This window comes from Megachile rotundata, chromosome 1 (genome assembly GCF_050947335.1).
Source record: "Megachile rotundata isolate GNS110a chromosome 1, iyMegRotu1, whole genome shotgun sequence".
NCBI lineage: Eukaryota > Metazoa > Arthropoda > Insecta > Hymenoptera > Megachilidae > Megachile > Megachile rotundata.
Genome location: NC_134983.1, coordinates 23626350 through 23649015, shown reverse-complemented (window position 1 = coordinate 23649015; position 22666 = coordinate 23626350). Strand labels below are relative to the sequence as shown.

Sequence of the window (22666 nt, the reverse complement as noted above, 5' to 3'; positions counted from 1 at the left end):
GGAGCTGAAGCACCGGCATCCAAGAACCCCTTAGGAGGGATAGGAAGCAATTATAACACTAAATTAAGGGCGAGGAAAATTTGGTAATTAGGGGGATTCAAAAGGGATAAAGTTACAGAACGGTCGTTTTTCCTCCGCCAAATTCTTCGGGGTTTACGGATACGCCCAGTTAAAAGAGAAACTTCGAAATTGTGCCACCCTTCATTATCGCGATTACGATTATCAAGAGTGGACTAATTCAGACGTATTGTGGACAACTTGTTTGTTCTAGAATTTGATAAACTATTTCGCTAATTTATACTGATGGCGAAACATCCTCATATAACGTAATAGACTAGTAATAGCCTAATAGGCAAAACTACAGGAAGTAATAACTAGTTCACTAGTATCCTAATGAACTCCAGTTACGTCACTGATGGTGCACGTGAAACGAGTAATTGTCGCTGCCTAAGTTAGCATCTACGATTATATAAAACGAATATTAAATACTTAAAAGAATATTCGAAAGTATAACAGGTCATTGGTAAATTTATTGGAATGTTCGATCTTCGGTAGCATTGTGGAAACGTACGAGGAGCGTGGCGTTTCGCAAGCCGCAGAAACGCGATGATGCTTTACGCGCTGACGCGGCGCTGTCCGTCACGATGGGCGCCACAACGTGGTTCACGGAACCCTGTTCGAACCCCTGTAGGCAACTACGAATATATATCTCCGTTTGGATTACACTGGACTACCAATAGGGTAAACACACACGTGTACGCACACGAGGGCACGTATAGAGACTAGAACCGTGAAACGGTTCGGAAAGGGACGAAGCAAGGGAGACAGAGAGAGAATGGACTGGCAGAAGAGAGGTGGAGATAGAGGAAAGCAGGATGGAAGGGAGGAGTAGTAGGTGGTAGAAATGGCGGTGCTAGTGGGTGGAGATGGGTGGTTGAACCACCGACAGGGGGATGGCTAGAGGTCGACGCGTGCGGGCATTGCGATCCGTCAGAGCGGGTAAACCGAAAGCATAAATTTAATAGGTTTCACCCCCTTCTTCGAGCTTTATGGCGCCACCGAATTTCCCATTAAATAAACAAGCGCCATGTTCATTACGGGGCACCGGATCTCGACCGATCGTGCGCTGTATACGCGGGCTGCCCGCTATCGTAGATTATGTTACGTAGATGCATCTAGGGCTTAGACCGCAGCTTGCGGTTTCCTGGATACGTATGGGGTCTACGTGGATGTGCCGGGCTTCGTTGCTCCTCGAAATTGTGAACGCGAACGAAGAAGATAACCGGATTTCCCTTTGTATCGAACGATTAAGTCGACTGACTAAATTCCGGCCGACTGAATTGCTATCGATTTTACGCTGTAAAACTTTTTCTTCGATAACTTTATATATCGAATAATCGTGATTCTCATTTTGCGTTTGATTCTTCAGATATATTGTCACGCTTCCAAATTATGGTTTTACGAATTACATTTGTCCAGTCAGGGCTTAATGGACTGCAAATCCGGTTTTCGTTCGCGTCATTCTGAATATAGTTCGATATATAAGTTCGGTACTATTGAAAATTTATCCCAAATATAAATCATACTTTATCTCGAATATAAATCCTTTATCAAAGTCACGTGTTAATACCCGTGCATTGCACTCGATTCCGCCTATCCATTTATATTATATGAATAGATTATCCAGATAAGGATAAGTAGTTACATTGTAACAATTTATTCGCGATTAAAAAATCTGAACAAAAATTAACTAACACTCGAAATGAATATCTTGATTTCGAATATGAAAAAAGTACTTTAATAAGTACTTATATCGCGATGAAGAGAGAAAATATGAGTGACAAGGGAATACCCCTATCGTTCGAGTAACAATGAGAATTATTGATCGGTCATCGATACCTATCTTGATGAATGTATTAAAACAAGTTTCCCATCAGAGCATTTTTAACGCGCTCTTTTCAGCGAATCCCATTAGGTTTCCTATCGGCAGTATCCCAATGGCGGATTCGCGAATTATGCAATAAGGTTTGATCGGGATGGTATAGCTGGATTTGCCCGGCCAACTCGGGCCGCTCGAAATTGGGATCGCTCTCGAATTTTCGGCCGCGAAGCGTCCACGCAATTCTCGATTTTTCGAGTGTTTTTTTTTTTTGGAGGCCGGCTCTCTGTACGCCGCGCGTAATCTCTTTTTTCACGATGGTCTCTATCGGAAACGCATAGTCATCGTCCGCGTACGCGGACGGGTACGCGAAACACTGTAACTCCTGCTTGCTGATAATTAGCGCATCCATCAGCCGCAGCAAGCCGCCAGCTAATGCCGATCGTACGTTATCGTTATCACGGTCTCCCCATTTTGTCCCACCGCCGCTGGCCCCGTCTCTTGTCCCCTCGTTGCCCGGTGCCCGTCTATATTTGTACGTGGTCCGTACGCGACCCACAACCAGCGACACAGTCACACCGACCGACCACCGGTAGGCATCCTCCTCGTAACCGATCGACCACCCTCCTCGCTCGAACCACCGCCACCCTCTCACCCTATATCGACAACGAACGCACGAGCTGTCGATACGAGCAATAATCTAATAACCAGTCACCGGCAATGTGTCGTAAGTCACCGGTCTGCAGATTTTCAGCGGCGCTCACTCCGGGAACCAATAACGCCGTTCCCTTTTGAATTATCAATTCATCGAGGGTCTAGGCCGACCTGGACGAACGGAAGAATCGAGCCTCTCGTTCTCTACGGCCTTTATCGAGGGATATGAGATTTCCTAGCTGATTTATAGCCTCGCGATCCTCGTTCAAGATCGCTGCTGTCGGCGAGCCGCGGATCTCGCAGCCGCGTATGCGCCGCGAACCAAGATTCGACGAGAAGGAAATTGAAATCTTGTAGGTCTGTGTTCGAACATATGTGTAGGAGGAATAACGCTTCAACTAGATTTCCTTTAACGTTTCCAAGGCCTTTCTAGATCTTTTTAAAATTTCTTTAAGCTCGACCCTAAAATTCCGTTGCCTAGGAGTTCCTAATTATCAAAAATGGAGACATAGGCATTCTAAACTCTCTGTGAGCTCTCCCAGCATCAAAGATAATTAGTAGTACCTTCATTTTAATTAAACTTACATTGCACCCAACCGTGCATTCTCTCATAATTTAACTCCTCATCCTCCACCGAAAAGGGAGAACAATCGGTCTTGCAAAGCATTGTATCTCGTAGCGGATGAAAATCGCGTACAATCCGGGCAATATTTTTTGTCGGAAATCACAGCAGATCGAAGAGCAAATTACGGGATCGCGATAGCGAGAGGTCGTGGTAGAGGTACATGCGCGCATCTCACGGCCGCGGGCCGCCAAATGATCCAGAACCCCGGTGGGAATTGGTTTAGCGTGGAATGGGCCGAGGTAGGGGGCAGCACGGGCGGACTCGTAGCAGGGCAGCGGCGTTGTAACTAACCGGGCTGATCTACGACCTGTTTAGTAGTTCTATATCAGCGCTGCACCATGCTTCGGTACACGCAATCGAATTGCCTCCTCTGCCGATAATATCCGACTTAAGTAGGTAACCATCGCGCGCGCTCGACCGCCCTCCACGGGTGCCCGCGGTCGCGCGCGCGCCGAGCTAGAGCCGACCTACGGACGCGTAAATAGAGCTGGCGTCCGTGCACGTGCGCAAATAACTAGAATATGGATGACAGGGCACAGTCGGCCAGGAAAGAAGTTGTTCGCCCGATGGTAGATTACCTTAGCTAGAGCACGCGTTAGCGGCCCATACGTGTAAACGGTTGTGCTCTGTCCAGTTTAATACGGCCTGGTAAGCTTCGCCTCTACATCCCGCTTCTACCAGCCAACCTACTGCATTATACTTTCAATAGGTTGTTGCTTTACGGCCATGACTAACCGGCCTGTTTACACGATAAACGAGTTAATGATTGATGTAACTGAAACGTCGTAATTTCAACTGGCCCACGGAGTGGGAGCTAGTGGACGGAAATTGATTATACTATTCTGTTATTGCGATGAATTACAAGCGGCGCGGAGAAACGGCCGCGCATAATTAGTCGCGTTCTGAAGCGAGTCGTTACGCGATTGAAATTTCCCATTTCGAGCAATTAAGTTAACCCTTTCCACCGATGATTGCGATCCAATGAACTATGCGCGCTGTCACGAAGAAGCGATCGATCGAATTCTCCTTCTGCCCTGTTCTACTTTTCTTCGTTTTGCTGGCAAACGTACTTACAATCGCTTTTTAATATTTGCCAGCCCGAAATATTTTAGTACTCGTTATCGAACGATCAGCTAGTTTTGAGGATTTACGTGAATGGTTACAATAGAGTATCTGTGAAAGAATAAACTTTTTTTAACACGTGCCAACTCTGTCGTTATATTGTTACAAATGTACATAATAAATAATAAAAGTTTTCGAGTGTAGACATAAATTGCAAATTTGAAATTGCATTAGAGTAAAGTTCTCCGAATTTCCGTGCAAAAAACAAAGATTGGGCGTGTAATGGGCAAACAATCGCACCGGCAAGCGTCATTTTCGCTTCACGAGTTAGATCGAATGTATAATGAGGCGAGGAGATTAAACGGCGAGCGTCGTTGAAACATGCCGCGCATTTGTCGATGTCTAATAGAATATTAACGAACGCAATCCGGCGTACGGTGCTCGCGTGCGCACCCGTTTGCAAAATGCATTCAGTAGCTCATCGATCGACGTTTCATCACGGGGACGACACGAAAATCGTCGTCGAAATGAAACGCGGCCGGTGTGGACCGGGGGGTGAAACGTTCGCACGAGGAGGGCAACGTAGGTTCGTCGATGGCGCGGGGGGAGGGTTCGTGTCGTTAATTGTTTAATCCCGTCCGATTGGTGCGGTTATTTTTAAATATGAATCTTCGATCTAGAAATTGAACTATCCGATAGAAAATTGCGTGTTGTCGAGTGGCGAAATATCGCGGGCTGATTCGTCGAATGGCTAAGTATGATTTACGGCTTCATTTATGACGGGTCTCCGCTCGCGAGTTATTCTCATTGGTTCGGTTTTAAAATGGTACCGATCGATCGTGTTCCGGTCTCGCTCTCGCATTATAACGGTCGTGCCTCGATGGAGGGGGCTGCTTAAACATTTCCACGATTTACGGTGTTTCGCGGCAGAACAAGCGATCAGTTTCCAACGTATAATTCAAAAACTGACGTCTCTTATTATATGTATACGTTATCTGCTCCCATCCTCCCAGCTCCCCGCACCACCACTCGTCGAATTCGATCATTGAAAAGATTTATTCGACTCGTTTCGAACGTTCTCCTTCCCTGTTCGCGCGCCCGACACGATCAGAGAAAGCTGAATCCTCACGTAGACTTTTCTCTGTCACAGGTAAGGAAGATATTGCTAAGCCGCATTGGACATGGTTGCAAGGTGAGTTGTGCTTTCTTCAAACTTGATTAACCTCCCGAGAGCCATTCGTTGACTCGAATCTCCTTCACTCTGGTCGATTACGAACAAGTCAGGGGTTGATTGCTTACATTGAAAAATATGTCGGACAGTATCTTTCAATTTTTTATTTCTGTACTTTATTTATCACACCTTCGATTAAACTCATTGTGCTGATAGGTGGAATTGTACACTAAATACAATCTCATATTATTGAAATGCTAACGATGTATTGGTATTGCAACGATGAATAATTTGCTTTCATTATGATCATTAACTATTTAATTGAGAACAGTGGTTGCAAGAATGAGCTCGGTTGTCGTAAATTTTACAAATGTATTGAACAGTTTTCAACTTCAATTTTTGAATTTTTAAAGCGCTGTATCTTGTTCGCTGTATAGTGGCCCTGACAGTGGGTATATCGAGTCGACGAAACGGTTCCCTGCGTTAGCGCATTTAAAAACCGGGCTTCTCGCGTCGAATTCGGACCTGTGACATGTCACGGCGTTAGATTTATTCGGGGCGAGGCTCCCCGGGCACAGATGCTACCCTCCGTTCGAGTTTCCTTCGAAAGTCCGCTTTAAGTCGTCGGGCATTCTCGAACGAGACACCGGGAGGCAAGCTTCCAAGAATAAAGAGTCGTGGGGTGAATTTTCATCGTCCTAAAGCCGTGCCTGCCGTTGCAGCAGCTCCCTCCCCTCCGTGACAGCCAACTCTTTCTCCCGCAGGAGGGCGGGACAGAAGGATCGCGAAGAACAGCTGCGAGCGTCTTGACAGCGAGACGGGAGGGGAACGCTTCTGTGTTTCTCTTTTTCTTCGAAGAGCGAAGAAAAAAAGAAAAGGAGTTCGCCGCGAAAGAACGTGCAGAGGTCGTGTCAGAGAAGACGAGGGGTGGGTGGGTGAGAGCGAAGGAAGGAGAGGGTGCGATAGAGAGGCAGAGAGAATACAGAACGATGCCTTCGAGGGTGATCAATAAATATTGGCTCTCGGGGGTGAAATTGGGGTAGCCGAGTACGGGTATGGGGACGGGGGACGAGGAGAGGGTAGGACAGTCGTGCTACTGCTGCGGTTGCCGCCCCCTTTCCTATGGCACACGACGTATGGCAGATATAACCACTTGGTGTAGGCAATGGAGAATCGCTCATGGACCGTAATTCCCTCAGACTTTCTGATCGATACTCACTTTAGGCCATTCCGCCAGGGAAAAAAGGCCGGGGTGGCGGGTCGTCCACGCGGTCGCGCGGCCAGATTTACGAGGTAAACTGGCAAAACGACCTGTACCCGTAAAAATTCGATAGCGTTACGACAGTTTCGCGCATCCACCAACCGCCATAAGTCGAATCCTGTATGGAAATTCTCCATGGGATAGATGCGACATCGATATCGCTCGAAATGTACGCGCTGCGGATTCGATGGGGGTATTCCCCGGACTCCCAGCTCCCTCCGTGCACACGCGGATTTTCTACCACGTGATTCTTTCACGAAACGCCGATAAAGAGGGAGCGAACGGAAACAAAGTCGTTCGCTCGTTAATTGCCAGTTAATTCGGTAAAGAATCCAAGTTTTAAGGGACAGGCGCCACCCCTCGTCGATCGTTCGGCATCCAGTGACACGAAGGATTAAATGGTTATGGGGGTAGGAAGAATCGCGTTGACGGAGGGTCGTCCAAGTCAATGGGCTGTATGATGAAGGCGTCCCGATTATTGGATTTACTATTAGGTTGTTGCATATATAGCATGGACCATTCGGAAAATGGAATTCCGACAGTATATGCTCCGTGTGTCGTATTGATATTACAACAGACTTTCGATGCTTAGATCGCTCGATAACTTAAAATGCTATAGTCAATGGTGGCACGGATTTTTTCAAGCTTTTTATTCGATGGTGATAAATGTACATAGTGGCAAATCTTGTTGACAGTGAAAAACGGTAAAACAGGTCAGAGTTCAGAAGGCGAAGTAAGTTTATGACACAAAACTTTACGCGATGGCGAACAGTGATGAACTCGCCAAATAATGGTCGAATAAAAAATGGGCTTAAAATAAAACTGGCTGTAATTCTGTTTGTCTACATAATTTTAAATGTAAACGGCTGAAGTGAAAATGATAAAAAGAGTAAAGAGAAACAGCTGTGATAAATGTTAGAATGTACATAGAAACAGAACGGATTAGCTTGCAACAGCCGGGCGAAGCATCTCGTAGAATCCTCTCAATTGTCTCCGCCATCTTCCCAGTCTCTGCTAAATAGAAATCCTCGTAGCTTGTCCGTGGAGAGGTTTCTGTGAATTCGGTTAGAATTCGGATGAGGAAACTGGATGCTTCCCGAGGCGTGAAATGGCTGCGTTAACCGCTTGCACGAGCTGAAACCCTCGAGGCGAGCAAGGGGGAAAGGGGCGGATGCTTTTCTCCTTTCTCTCCTCCTCTCGTTCCTACTATCTCTTCCAACAAAACGTTCCTCTCTCCCGCTCTCTTATTCCATTCTTTTCAAGGTTTCCGGCCAGAGACAACGTTGTTTAGTAATTCCATGCTTCAGACTGTACCGAGAGGGTCATAATAGAATTTATTCGTTTCAGGCATTTCCCCGTTCCTTTTTCATATTTTTATATCGTGCGTATCATCCAATCTCTTTGCATCTGTACGGTGATCAAGAATGCAATCGGTTCGTGGTGTATCTGCTTGCGAATTTAAGTCAGTCGTAATATACAACATGTTCAAAATATTCAAGTTATAAAGCGGGATTCAATAAACGGAACTGTAGCAAAGATTTTAAAATCGCCAACATATTAAGTTATTCCAAAATTGCTCCGCATCGATGCCGGAAAGTTTACTGTTTGCATTGGAATTCTATCTGCGGTAGAATTTCTTTCAAGTTATCCCGTGCTTCACTTTTTCCCGCATAGGATTACACGACCATCGAATTTTTTCCACGATTACGGTTAAAAAGGGTCATGTTGGTTTATGCACCCTCTCGAGCAAGATCCATTCAGCCAACCAAAGTCCTCGGCCCCTTTCTCTGTCTCCCAGACTCATATTTATTAACTATAAATTGACCGGAATGTTATCCTATTTGAAATTCACGCGAGTATTTTATCCCGGCGAAATAAGCGAGCGGATTTGCCAGCACCCCTAAGACGCGCTAGAATAGTAATCTTTCTCGCCTGTCCTCCTACGCACCGACATCCCTCCTCCCTGCCCCTTTGTTTTCGAGGGAATTCAGGGTGGATCGCGGTTCGAACACGCGGATAAGCAATATCATCGTCCAGATCTCACCGAGAGGTATAAGACGAGAGTTATGCGGCCTGCTATGCGCGAGGGAATCGTAGATCAGCGGCTGGCACGTCTGCAGGGACGTGGAAACGAACAGGAGAACCACCGCCATCATCCTCTGCCAACCCCCTTTTCGTTCTTCCAACACGATCCCACCTTTCTTCCAAACCAACCCCCGCTGGTCCTCTCTTCTCTCTCTCTCTCTTTCTCCTCCCCTTTATCCTGTATCTTTCTTTCTCATCGGCTATATCCACTCTGCTGTTTCGTTCTCTCGACGTTCGTTCCTATCTCGCTATCTTCGAGATTCAACCGTAGCTCCCCCCTTGTGCCTACGTGTTTGTCGTCTTTGCACGATTCTACCGGGCGTTTTAACGTTGGTGCGAAAAGGGATGATATTTTTTATTTTTTCGGAGTATAATTATTGCAATCGGGTATGTTGGTAGAGTTACAGTGTTGAATAGATAAACAATGCGGGGAGGGAAATCTTGCACTTGTCTTTAATTTTTGAAGATCACGCATGAGAACTTATCTGATCTTCTAACTCTTCGATCGTCCAATTCAAAAATTTTCAAAATTAACAAATCTCCAAGATCCCAAAATTCCAAATAATTCAAACTTGCAAACACAAAAATGTCCAGACCTCCATGATTCCAAAATTCCGTCGCCGTCTCAGAGTTCCCAAATTCACGCACCGTTTGAGTTGGCCTGTACACTTGCTCGTGTACGTCCGTCGTATAGAAAAACATGTATATCATCGATATGTACCTACGTAAAATGGCAAAGTAATGCGAGAGTAAGGCGACGCAAGGGGAGGTACAAGTATGAGCGAGGACAATACTGGGTGTGGCATCCAGACCGAACTATTATTTTACCCAGTGGAGGTCTACACGCTCCGCGGGCCACTCGAAACGCGTGTCGCGCCACGGCTTTATTCTTTTCTATCGGCATATAATTGCCAACCGGAATGTCACGAGCTGACCCACCACTCGAGAATGTCTCCACGCTCGTTTCATTTCGTCTCGTTTTCTTGTTTCGTCATTTATCAGCCATTACGTTCACGGAGGGACAAACGTTGCTTTTTCCTTCGGCATTAGACATTGCGTTACATAATGGCTCTTTCGAGGAATTACAATTGGGTACCGCGCCGAAAAAGGTCATGATTACATTTTGATGCTACGTTCCGTTCAAAGGAGTTTGCGAGACGTAGGTAGACATCTTGTGATGGCATTCTTAATTGTCGGTAGGCAGTTTCTATTTTTAACTGTCTATTTCTGTATAAATTTATGTGGTATAACAATGGCAGGTGAAGGAAGAGATTATTTAATAAAGAATAACTTTTCATATTATCGTGGATATGTTAGGTTTATAGGGTACATTGAGTTTACTCATAGTGAACATGTTATTTTGAATTTCAGTCGAGTGTAAAAATGACTATATTGTTAATATGAAGAAATAACAAAATTTCAGTATAGAGTAACATGTCTGATCCAACATTTGTTGGGTTAAAAAGATAAATATCTTAATTTATAATTGCGTTCATTTGGTAAGAGATGATATCGAGTGTATTATTCAACCATTAGACCGTCTTTTCTTTGGAAGATACAATTTCGTTTGGCGAGAATAGTTAATAAGCTTAGGTAATTGGCGACGGATAAGGGCTATCGTTTCCCGTTGTAACGAGAATTAAGAGCAACGAACGGAGCCAGTCGGTTCCCCGTCTGGTGGTAGTGGTTCTATCCTATTTTTTCGTCGGTGGAACGTGAATTAAGTCCCTTCGCTATCTTCAGTCCTCGCGTAAATTACACCAGCTCCATGGAGAGAAATGGCCGCCTCTTCTTTTCCCCAACCTTCCACCCCCTCTGGCACCGTCTCTCCTTCTCTCTTGCTCCGCTTTATTTACATATAGATACGAAAGCCATTGAGCCGTCGGGGAAAGTACTTCCCTTTTTTATAGGTTTATTCATTCGGCATCGATAAAATTTGCCTCGAATTATCGCCGCAGTTTCTTCTGTCATCGCGACTAATTTCGATGTTTCGTTTTAATCTTCTTTTTACCGTCATCTTTTCTGCAACCCATTCTGCATATTTTTCGCGTGAAATTAGATTTTGTCGTTCGAAAAATGGCAAGTTTACAGTCCGATGACTGTTAATTTTGAAATTATCGAATTTCAAGGCCGGCGGTACTGATGTTTCGAAGGGGTTGAACATAACTCGAAACATATTATGAACGCATACATAAACATCCCTTGGCGTTATCAGTTGTCGGACGCCGGCGCGCCGGATATTGTCGCATCCTCCGTTTTGCTCTCCCTATTACACGCTACAGAACCAGAAGTAAACGTGTTGCACAAACAAAACCCTGCGAAAATCGCCACAGAATGCTACTGCCACGAAATAAGATCTTTAATGATCTGCGATACCAGATCACTACCGATAGTTTCACAACGACGAAGAAATATTGCGAATTTCATTTGTATGTAAAAATTATTACCATACAAAAATTATCACCGTACAAAAATTATTGCCATACAAAAATTATCACCGTACAAAAATTATCACCGTACAAAAATTATTATCATACCAAAAATACAACGTAAACAATATAAAATGCAAATGAAAGCAAATTTAAAATGAAACTATCTCGCATTGGCTCAATAATTCGACAGCGCCATAAAAAAATTGCTATTTCAGTCTCCGTGTAGAAAAAGGTTCCTGCAGATTCGACACGCGGAGCGCACATTTTCTTCCTAAAATACAAACTTTCTCTTCCCCGTTTTAAAAGAACCTTTTTATGTTTTACGATACGCTCGACAAAGAACACGCCACGACTTTTACTTTTTTATTGCCCCGTCGAAATTTCGTCACTTTCTCTTGCGCCCTGTGTGCACCTTTGGGGGAGAGGGTGAGCTCTCTGGACGGGTCGGTAAAAAGCACCGAAAGAGACATCGCTCGGTGAAAGTTGACCCACCCCGGTAAGGAACTTGGTACCTCGTTGTTATTTTTCAAGGGTGAAAAAATAGCCGACGATTTTTGTTCGGTGAAAGTTTGGGACTGCACGGTGGTCCGCACGTTTTTCTACCAGCGGATAGGATCTTTTTAACGATGGACCTTTTTAGGACACTTTCTAAATTTTCAACCTTTGGCAAACTTTGAAATGTCTTTGCTGAGGTGGTGGGCTTATTTCTTGATTTCTTGAATGCATCAAAATGTCGCATTTTAAATTATAAAAATTATTAAGATGCTTTTGTAGAAACGTATATTATCTTTTGTCTACGTTAAGAATAATTATATAAATTATTTTATGTTTCATCCCTTATATGTATATTTAGCGTTGTACTTTATTTTTAATCTAAAAGTGCACACTGAACATTCGTGAACCTAGTGTCAGTTTCTGACAAATCTGATCTGCACAAAATTTTAAGAGTTCTTGAATATTGATAAATAGTAATAAAAAAATTTAGTTGTGTACAATGAGCTTCGTGCAAATGGTGATTGAATTTGTAGCCAGATGCGAATAGCGTTAATAGTTGTAGAAGTTTTCACGACCCCCGGCTTTTTATTCCCGATATATTGTCTCCGTTTACTGTCGCGAACACGCAGAAAAGTATGGAAAACGGTCCTTGATTCTCTTCGTGTACACAGATATTTAAGCATGGTCACGGTGATGCCGTTTTATTACCCGTAACAACCGCATCGTATAAACCAGGAAAGGACCGGAACTACCTGCTGCACCTTAACCTTCTTCTACAATGCAAATCCACGGCGAACCTTAGACGTATAATTTTCTGTAGCTTTACTTTTTTCGACAATCACCGAAGAGCACAAAAGAACGTTTCAATTGCTCTGGGAAAACTTCGCTAGCGTCGAAATTTTAGTACCTTCTCCCGACTTCTTAACGCATTATTTATCGCTCGCAAATTAACTTTTATAACCTAATAAAGACTAGGGGACAAAGATTGAAAGGACAGTAAAATATTTCCAAATATTATTTGTAACATTTGTTAAACTATTGTAATTCACAAGTAAAATCTACTTATTGATTAGACTATTTTAATTTTGACTGCACGTGGGTCATTGGCGGGTTAATCGTGTTGCAGCGAATAAAGTTAGCGGTAAACACGGAAGAGCGGTTTAGTAAATTTCTGGAAATACTAATTAAATTTAGCGAACGATCGAAAAGGATCGAAAGGAATGCGTTTGGAGATGAATTCAGAGACGGTCGGTGGACCAGTGGAATGAAGTAGAAGGATATTGCATCGGACCATGGGAATGGGACGAGGGTGCCGAAGGGTGTGGGCGCCGCGGCGCTCGAAAGAGTTAAATCGAGACCGGTGCGGGGCGGCTAGCGACGAGCAAATAATCGAGTTTAATTGCAAAACCGTCGGCATGATTTAATTACGCGGCGCTGCGCAGTTAGATATATATTATGTACCACCCCTGCTACATATATACCTTTCGCCCTCGCGCCTCCTTCCACCCCACCGAATACGTAATAATAAGTGAAGTCGCGCGGACTGCGTCCGTATATTTGTTCGCGTATCGCGCGAAGATCGTGCTAAGGGATGAAACCGATTATCCCTTTTTTCGCATGCAGTTTCTCTTTTTTGTTCACATTATCGTCGATCACTGGTGTTTCTTCATTAATACTTCCTTTAATGGATCCTCTACATGTAATAAAACAGAACGACAGATGTTTTTTTTATTGAAAACATTTATTCAACGTGAAATCTCGCATGACATTAAAAATACAAATACGATATTAATATTGTATAATTGTTAAAATTATAAAATATAAAAAATATTCTCGATGGATTCGTTAATTATGAATCTTATATTTGTGGAAGTATAAAAATTATATAACATGTTATCTTATGTAGTGTATTTACTTTGAACCAGAGTGTACTGCTGTAATAGAATGCTAAAGATACCATGATAGCAAGTAGTTTAAAGCAAAAAGAGCATACTTTACACGTAGGAACAACACAAGTGAACAATTGATTACAGCGCTTGTACACACCGATTGGAGCAAAATACAAGAAAACCGGGCCCGATCCTCCGAGCATATAGGCATGTATTAATAGCAGGCTATCATCTTGTGCGAAATAAAACTATGTCCGCAACAAGTCTTCATCCGATGAATAAAAGCAGCAGAACGCAGACGGAAGAACTAGGAAATCAAGTATGCAATTAGCTGAACAACAAGGTTACGTGGAGCGCAGCTTACTCGAACTCGTTAACGAATCCGCGTTTTTCGGCGTTCTTATCTGATGTAACAAGAACTCGCGAACAGAGAGAGCGTCCGTGGCCGCAACCGTTGTTGGTCGAATGCATTTTTGCATTCCCACGCGAGTTTTTGCGCGGCACGAACGTGTGCTCGCGGTCTCGTACAGGTATCTGCATAAACGTGTGCAACGTGGAAGCACTCGGCTCCGAAGAATATCGCGGGAGATCACGAAAGAGGGAACGCCCGGGGTTTCGTCGAGAAGGTGGACTCGTTTGCACCGGTGCATTCGAAAGCTGGCCGTATCACGGCCCACCTCTCATCCCCTCGGCTTCCAACCGACCCGTTTTCAGCCCTTCTTCTTCTTCCAAGAGGTGGCCTTATCTCTCCGGTTGGTTTTTGTCCGACCGCAGTAGCATGGCAACACGCGATGCAACGTTTCGCGCGAGACCAACCTGCGACAGGAGATTTCCGGCTGATATCGTTAGCTCGTAGCACGCGAACCACGCCGAAACCGTTCCCTCTTGCCAGACCGAACGAGATTGATAACGCCCGCATCCAGACCCGATCCGATTTTATGAGCTGTTGACGACACCTTCTCGAAACCACCGACCGGTTAAATAATAGGAATAGCCCTGACACGACACGCGATCCGAACGAGGACTCAATTTTTACCTGTGTTGCTTCGCGCGCGGTCTCTAAATTTGCAAGGTGGATTCTTCCTTATTTATCGGCACCTTCCACGGAAGATAAATCCAACCTTCGCCAAGCTGGATCCTCTAGAGCGTATTCTCATCCACGTTTTAAGCAACTTAACCGAGTTAACGTAATGATTCCTCTCATAATTTTTGCCTCTCTCTACGATTTATGTAGCGATCCTCTAACGTGTTGCAGTAGCTTCCGTCGAGATTTACGACGAACGGGTTTAAACAACGGTCATACTTTCGTTGCTACCTGAGTTACTCGCAGGTTGAGCAGTGGAAAAATCTTTTTTCGTAATCCGACTGCAGATGGACGTAATGCACGTGGACGGCCGTTGCCTTTGATATCTCAAGCAAGCGATGACGCGCAAGATGGTATCAGAGACGAATGAAATATTGAAAAAAAAGAAACACTTAACGCACACACTGGACTTCCGCGCTGGACGTGCACTTTCGAATCCGGGGCTGATGGTAGCCAGGAAACGATACAATCAGTAGCTCACGATATATATGGCATCAGAAACATAAGTCTGCAGACATATTATGATAATTTTATTGCTATTAATACGCGCTCGGAAGATAGGCGTGTACGCCAGAACCAACAAAATTAGAGGGAGAAGACTGATTCGAATGGTGCACGGTTATAAATTTTCATTATGGGGCTGTTAATAAGGATCTCGATTCTCGTATCATCTTAATTCGGTGCAATTTACATAGTCATGTGTAAGAAGTTCGTCGTTTCCATGGTAATTACGCTGGATGAACATTGTTTCTCAATTAAATTTATCTCCAACTGACCTAAAACACTTCTTACTTATTTATAAAAACATAAGCGAATCAGCAGGGGTAACACGCAAAGGCGTTAAAAGGAATAGATTAGTGTAGGTAGGAAATAAGCTATTACGATATTGCATCGCATAAACTAGTTCTAAAGATATGGAGGTTTAGAAATATGGGGTATCGGGATTTACAAAGAGCAGTATGTAAAAATTCAGAGATCTGGGGATATAGGAATAGGGGATAAAAGGAACTGGACATAAGAAACTAACGATCGAGGAATCTAAATTATTAGAACGTAGAAACGCAGAAATAAACATACACCACACCCACACGCGTTTCGCTTTCATGGTACAAGTCTTGAGCAATTAATGCCGGCTATTCGATGCCGTATATATGCGTCGTTCGCCGGGGCAACACTAAACCGCAGAGACACACCGTTCAGAAATATCCAATTCAGCAATTGCATCAACACACGGTGCACTTGCGCTACCTCGATCGCTGGACGTGTAAACACGTTCATACTACTTAAGGGGTTAATATCCATTGGTAGTAGAGTGAAGCCCGTTAATAACCGGATTACCGATCACTGCTTGTATATTTAGCTAACGCGCATCGACACCAGTTCAGGATCTCTCACCTCGAGATTAGAACGCGGTTAGTCATTAGTTCTCGCCGCGCATAACTTTATCCGACAACGAGATTGCTTCTTGCCACTGTGAGGATTTTGCACGTCGTTTCCGCGCGGTAACAACGTACTCGAATCGACAAAACACCGGCTGAAGTAACGACCACGTTGAGCGCCGAACAATGGCGTAACAAACGAACAAGCCCGGAATTACGTGACCAACGGTAAGACCAGCTTGAAAAATTCGCCATCGGCGGCGACAGAGAAAAAAGAAACTGCAAGGAACATCAATTCCGAGACCTTAAGATGCTCCCTTAAAATGCTATTATTTAAAGTCTGTGAACGCGTGTGCACGCATCAACGACTCTAATGGATTCCGTCGCTAGACGATGAATGTTCTCGTGAAGGGTAAACGAAGCAGAGAAAAAGAATCAAGAAGAGCTATAGCGTCGTGAAACAGAGAGGTCACTGTCTTCAAACGAAAATATATTGCTACACGCGCCGGAGGACGTATTCAACGGTATCGCGACTTTAATCGTACCGTTGACCCTTCGCGCAAAACGTTTCTTAAGCACATTACTTTCACCGAATCATTACCGATAGCTTTCAATTTCCAACGCAACCAAATCTTAAATTGGCATCCGGCTTGTTAACCTTGACTTAAATCAGTTTAATGAGTTGATTATTTGGACCGGTTAGATGCGATATAAGTCCTTGTGCCTTTGGCACTTGGGGACACTTCAGGAAGGTCTAAGAAGTAAAAAGTCTAAGAGTTCAGGCACAGTAAAAACTCTGAAAGGACCTGAGAACCCTTGAAAAAATGTAGAGGATCCTTGAGTATCTAGGAGAAATCTACGGAGAATGTAAAAGAACTCTGAAAGACTTTCATAGAGTGTAGAGAGTGTAGAAGTGCCTAAATAACTAGCAAAAATTATGGAGGATGTAGAAGTAGTCTAAAGGAAGCCTTGAATATCAGACAAGTAATTCTACATCAAATAAAAACCAGGTATTTGTGGTTCTCAAAGTTATGACTACATTGAAATCCAAAAATGTGTTGACATACGATGTCAGAACAATTTGAATCCAACAAAAGAACGTCTTGGACAATTGGCGACAGAAGAAAATTCTTCAAAGTCAAAGAGGAGATAGGGCCAGGTTGGTTCCCTATTGGAAAACCCATAATGTATCGGGGTTTTCATTTAGGCGACGGTAATCACCGTTCTTCCCCTAGTCGTGCCGTTATTTCGATCCATTCTCTTCTTCTTTTTTTTATCACGGCTATGCGTAAATCGGCGGTAACAGCGATAAACCTGTGAAGCTGTGAACGTCCAACATTTGTTATTGCTCTCGCGTGTGAAGTTTGATACCCTCATGTGCACACGCACATATTAATCCCTCTCGTGTAAGCATATGTATGCGCGTAGAATGCAAAGGACGATGTTGCCGACGTTGGTGTAGGTGGTGGTGGTGGTTTGGTGAATCGCGCGCAATGGGGATGGGTCACGGGGGTGGTGTAGAGCGAACAGAGAGAGGCAAAGGGAACGACGAAGAGGGAGCGAACGGAGGAGGGGGTTGGCGAGTGGGGGTGGAGAAACGGAATGGGGGCGGCAGGGGGTAGGGCGTGCGCGCCTGCACCTCATAAACTTAAACCCTAATTAACCGGCGCTACGGCTACTGTTGCGCCCTACGTGCGTATGCTTCTCGTTCGTACACACGAACGCACTTTGTCGCTTTTCCTTCTCGCTCCGCTCCGTTTCGTTCAGTTGGCGCGCGCGCTCGCACCGCCGCTGTATTCTCTAGCGAGAGACGCGCGATGTTTATTGCTCGACTTCGCCTAAATTAGCTACACCGCGAAACTATCCGCCGGCTTTCGTTCGCGGTACAACCGCGCGGCGTATGGATACTTCCTGAAGACGAACTTCGAGGATGAACTTGCGATCTTAAGTAACAAACCCTAACAGTGCTGTCTCGTCCTGACGAAAATACTCTCTCCGATAAGTTTACGAAAGAAATTCGAATCGGATCGATCCTTTTGGAACGTAACACGCACTGTTACTCGAGGCAGTCAAATAATTTGGTTAGTACATAGCTAACAAGTCGGTGTGTGCGAAGTACTCTCCTTGCCCCGCACGACTCAAGTCCCATCGGTTCGCAGGAAGTAAGTTTTGTCCATTTTTATAAAAGCGCGAAGGTAATTGTGAAAGTTTCATTCCGCAAAGTTTTGATACGACTTATCGTCTAAGTTCGAACGATTTATCTCTTCTTTTTTAAAGTGACCGTAATAGAAAGGGTGACGCTGTATTTTCGTTCCTACGAGCGGAAAAAAGTTGCTTCTGGATGATGACTTATTTTCAACATGTGGCGCTGCTTGAGTCCACTTGTTTTTTCTGCTCGAGTAGATGCCTGATGGTGGTATCGTTTCCGGACGATTTATTTACGATTTTAAACTGGTTCGTAGCAATTTGGTATAGTCGGGTACAACGTAGACTTTCTTTAGCTAACAAGCTAAAGGCAATTGCCTTCAATTTGGAAAATCAAGTATTCGACATTGAAAACTTTTTAATTTCCAAATTTAGAATTTTTAAAACTTGGATATTTTCATATTACCATTGTCTAAACAAATTAACGAAATTTAGAAATGGTTTTACTCGTTCGAATAATTCCAACTCGTAAGCCGAGAGATTTAGCGTTTGCCAATAACTCGAATAATTATATCTTGTTGATTATTCATATCGTGCTTTAATAATTAAAACATCCCCAATAATATTCATGATTATATCAACGCGCATTTGTCAACAGCTTCATAATGGCTGTTTTCGTTCCGTAAATCCTGTTTTCCATTTTCATTGTATCGCATTCTCCAAACTCAGAATAATACATTTATCAAACATCCTACAAAAACGCTTCACAAATGCTCACAGTTTACCGCGCAGACAGAAACGTGCCATGGCGTTAGATAAGTGTGCGTTCACGAAACGCACGTGTACCGTCGGATCAGAGAAAACGTAAACGCATCTGCTCAACCAGAAAACTACGTAATTTTAAAGAAGCAGCATGATTCTTCGACAAGATTCGATCGACCAGACTGAAGTTAATCATTTACTCTCAAATGCCACTATGGCTGCCGTACGCTCTTTGTAAGAGCTTCGTACCAGTTCTCTTCGTACAGCCTTATAACTCGGGCCTTTTTTTGGTACAGAACTAAATTTATAGGACAATTAGAGGACAATTATTTAATTTAAAAATTAGAGGATTTAGATATTTCATCTTCTAAAGTCGAATGTAGGTGGTGTAGTGGTTGTCTCCTAACCTATTCTTGTTCGAACGAAACCTAGAAGCCGAAGTGTACATACATAGGGTATAGCCCTGGTTACATGTGGTGCATCTTACTTAACTCGTCATAAAGGGATACAATCGAAAAAAGGGACTACTTTGTACATTACAGAACAAGCACTGTTCTTCTCGTAGAACACATTCTCCCATGCACACATACACGCGTGATGTCTCATCTAAACGTACCTAGAAACGCGAGCTCGCGTCCACGTGTGTTTTCCTCCCGGCCAGATATCCCCGAGCTAAATGTACATGTAAACACTCGCAAAGACCGCGCACTTCGAGCATCGTTTAGTATCGAATCGATCATATAAAAGATGCATCGACGAGGAGAATCTAATAGTTAAATACGCGAACGTGGGTGTATCCGAGGCGAAGGTTGCGTCCGCCGTATTCGACCTGCGCAGAGCCGGCTCGAGCTGTGTCCAATATGGCGACTCTGGTGAAAAGCAACGAAGAACGAGAGAGGAGTTCGAGGTTGGCGCCCAGGCCACGAAAACCGGTCGATGCGAGAACGCACGAGGCCACGCGAGCTGGTGGCGCGGCGATCGTGCGTGTTCGTAGCGCTTCGCGACCAATCGGGTGGGGCGAGTAAATCAACATGGCCGCCGTATCGTCGCGGTTACCACTTTTCTCGGCTGTGATCATAGTCGAACGGTTTTTCGATTGTTTTTCACGGTGCCGTGCAACGATTGTTGTCCAGCTCGCGATGACAACGCGGATTGGACACCGACAGTGGTATGTAAGTCGCCGGTTGTCTCTGTCGACTTTTCCGTTTCTGCGTCCGCTGGAGATCCGATGGAGCCATCTTACGATACACACGTGTGCGCCTGTGGTGCTGTATGTGCACGTGCGTGTGTGTGCAAGTGCATTCTGTGGTCGGAATTTTGTTTTTTCCTAGATGATTGCTGTTTGTGCCTATTTTGCGCTACTTGTTTTGTGCAATTTTCCGATGATTTTATGTTTCGGGGCGTCTTCTTCTTCTTTCATGGCGTGTGTAATGTCGATGTGTTTACTGTTTTGCATCGTTTCTGTTTCTATGTTTCTTTATGTTGCGTTTTTTGCGATGATTGTTGGTTGCTTCAACAAAGGGACCGAACTGATGCCACTATCGATTAAAACATTCAAGTTATTCATATAGATCTTCTTAATTATGTACCAAAGGTACATATGATTACATTTCATCTAAAGATCTTAAAAAATACTTAAATTCATCCTCTAATTTCAAATGTTTCCTGCAGACTGGGAGAGGGTGGTCTTTATAAAAAAATATATTTCCAAACATGTTGTTTGTTTACACACTGCGTTAAAATTTTATTCTTTCACATTTACTATATTTTGTACTTCTTCCCGCGGTAGAATTAACAATAATGCAAGTAGCATTAGCTCGGGTAATTACATAGCCTCTAAACACCTGTCAACTAAACTACTTGTCCATAAGCACGTGTAAACGGCTCATTGATATTTCAGTAGCACATTTGGGAAATGACAATCAGTAACGATCTGAAAATTTCTCATTAAGTAACTTCGTATCGCCACTTGGGTAGTTAAAAAGAAAAGAAGGTAAGGGGGGACAAATTAAAATGCAAGAACGGACGATTCAGCCTCGATTTGGCCGATGAAGGCAAATGCGTATGATAATTGCAACACTACGGTTAATGATCGCAACCCAGGAGTCGGTCGAAAAATGGTCTTGCGATAAATTATCTCGCCGGAAACCGGTGTCGCGCCAAGTAAGATTCCAACGTATCTCTCTTTCTTACTCTTCCAGTGTTTTCTCTCTTTTTATTACTGGTTATAATCATTCGATGACTCGCGTGACTTGGAACGATGCACTTATGGCAATAAGGTAATCATAATCGAACCGTTTGTCGTGGCGGGTTATATGTCGATGACATTTTTACCGCGCCACGTGTAATTTCTCTCTGGAGGCCATTAAGGAAACTCGTATTGGATAATCACATGTTACAAAACGTTGCCTTTCTGCAAAGGTGACTTCAACATTTAATAGTCAAGGTTGTCATTCTCTTATTTTAACATCTTTGATATTCATGCGTTTATGATTTTTACAATTTTCTATTTCTCTCTTTTGTATAAAATATTACTGAAGTAATCAAACTTGTTACAATGATGGATTTTGGATATTAAAAATAAATTGCTTAGTATTGTAAACATGAAAAATGTAGAATTGTTGCAGTAAGGATTAATAAATATTATTTAAATTTATTTGATTGTTAATAAATTATAAAGAACAAATTTAGAAAAGGGTTTAGGTAACTTTTAGAGAAAGCTTCATTGCCGTCGGCTCCCTACATTATATCAGATCCCTTCCTTACAAGATGGATATAATTTTTGATGTAACATATTTTCAAAATAAATCAATAAATTCAACGTAAAAAGTCGTTAATAAGATTAAAATTGTTCCCATTGTCCAATAAAATACATTCGCTATTTTGCATTTTATTATCCAACAGAAATGCATCATAGGTCTAATTTGCAAAGTGTACCCAAGGGGTTAATTCTCCGTTGCGTTACTTTGTTGTTTCATACATCACACCAAATGCAAAAATATTCACTTTGCCTCATTGAAATGTTAATTATTAATGTAATCCATTAGTATGTCTACAGAAGTCCATTGGTAGATAATCATAATAACATAGTTGTGAGTCATAAAAAAATATCTCGTGTCTCTTATTATTCTAGTTTTTTGTCTTAGACCTGCTAGAGAACTAGCGTATTAGTTCGCCACACGCGGTATTGCTAACTGCTACTACACATTATATCGCCACGAGTTATACTTCCATGCGTTCCACGTTATATCACCAAATAATAGATCTCTACGCATTATACAACACAAGTTGCATCGCTAAGCGCCACGAGTTCTATTTATCTCCATTGCACGACTTCTTCCTCGATGTCTAATAAAGCCATTCGTCAACGTTTCCGTCGCGATCGAGTAGCACAGAAAAAATAACGGCGATAATTGTACGTAGACGAGCTCGTTTATAAATCACTGTCGATGTCGTAACCGTTAATGCGACGAGGGAGAGCAGCATGCAGGATGGACGAAAAATTAGTAAGAGTGCAAGATACGGCAAATTCCGCGCGATAATCGTGCAAACTTATCAGCTCGATGACTTGTACCAGCGATAAATAATTAACTGCCACGTAAAAGCTCGTAAAGTATAGCCGTAATCACGAGCATACGCTTTTACGCTTGACCGACTTTGTCGGATTGCTTCTTGACGCGATTAACGCGACTTTCTTCGTTAGTTTTACGCGCTTAATTAACCACGTCGTGTACTAATGAAGA

General features: G+C 43.4%; 1 protein-coding gene and 1 long non-coding RNA gene across 4 annotated transcripts in view; one reads left to right on the top strand and one right to left on the bottom strand.

Moving 5' to 3' along the window:
• LOC105664356 (uncharacterized) overlaps nucleotides 1–20493 on the bottom strand; it is a 70181-nt gene extending 49688 nt beyond the window's left edge. Inside the window, exon 1 of the long non-coding RNA XR_013038463.1 lies at nucleotides 19540–20493. This is a non-coding gene — a long non-coding RNA (uncharacterized LOC105664356). The remainder of the gene's footprint in view (nucleotides 1–19539) is intronic.
• The window catches only part of Antp (homeotic protein antennapedia), a 382224-nt gene that overhangs the window by 54754 nt on the left and 304804 nt on the right, over nucleotides 1–22666 (top strand). For 2 of the 3 annotated variants that reach the window (XR_013038423.1, XR_013038422.1), the window contains exon 2: nucleotides 5371–5412. The exons of the other annotated variant lie outside the window; for it this stretch is intronic. The gene's annotated coding sequence lies outside the window, so the exon portion shown is untranslated. The remainder of the gene's footprint in view (nucleotides 1–5370; nucleotides 5413–22666) is intronic. 3 annotated transcript variants of the gene reach the window in all.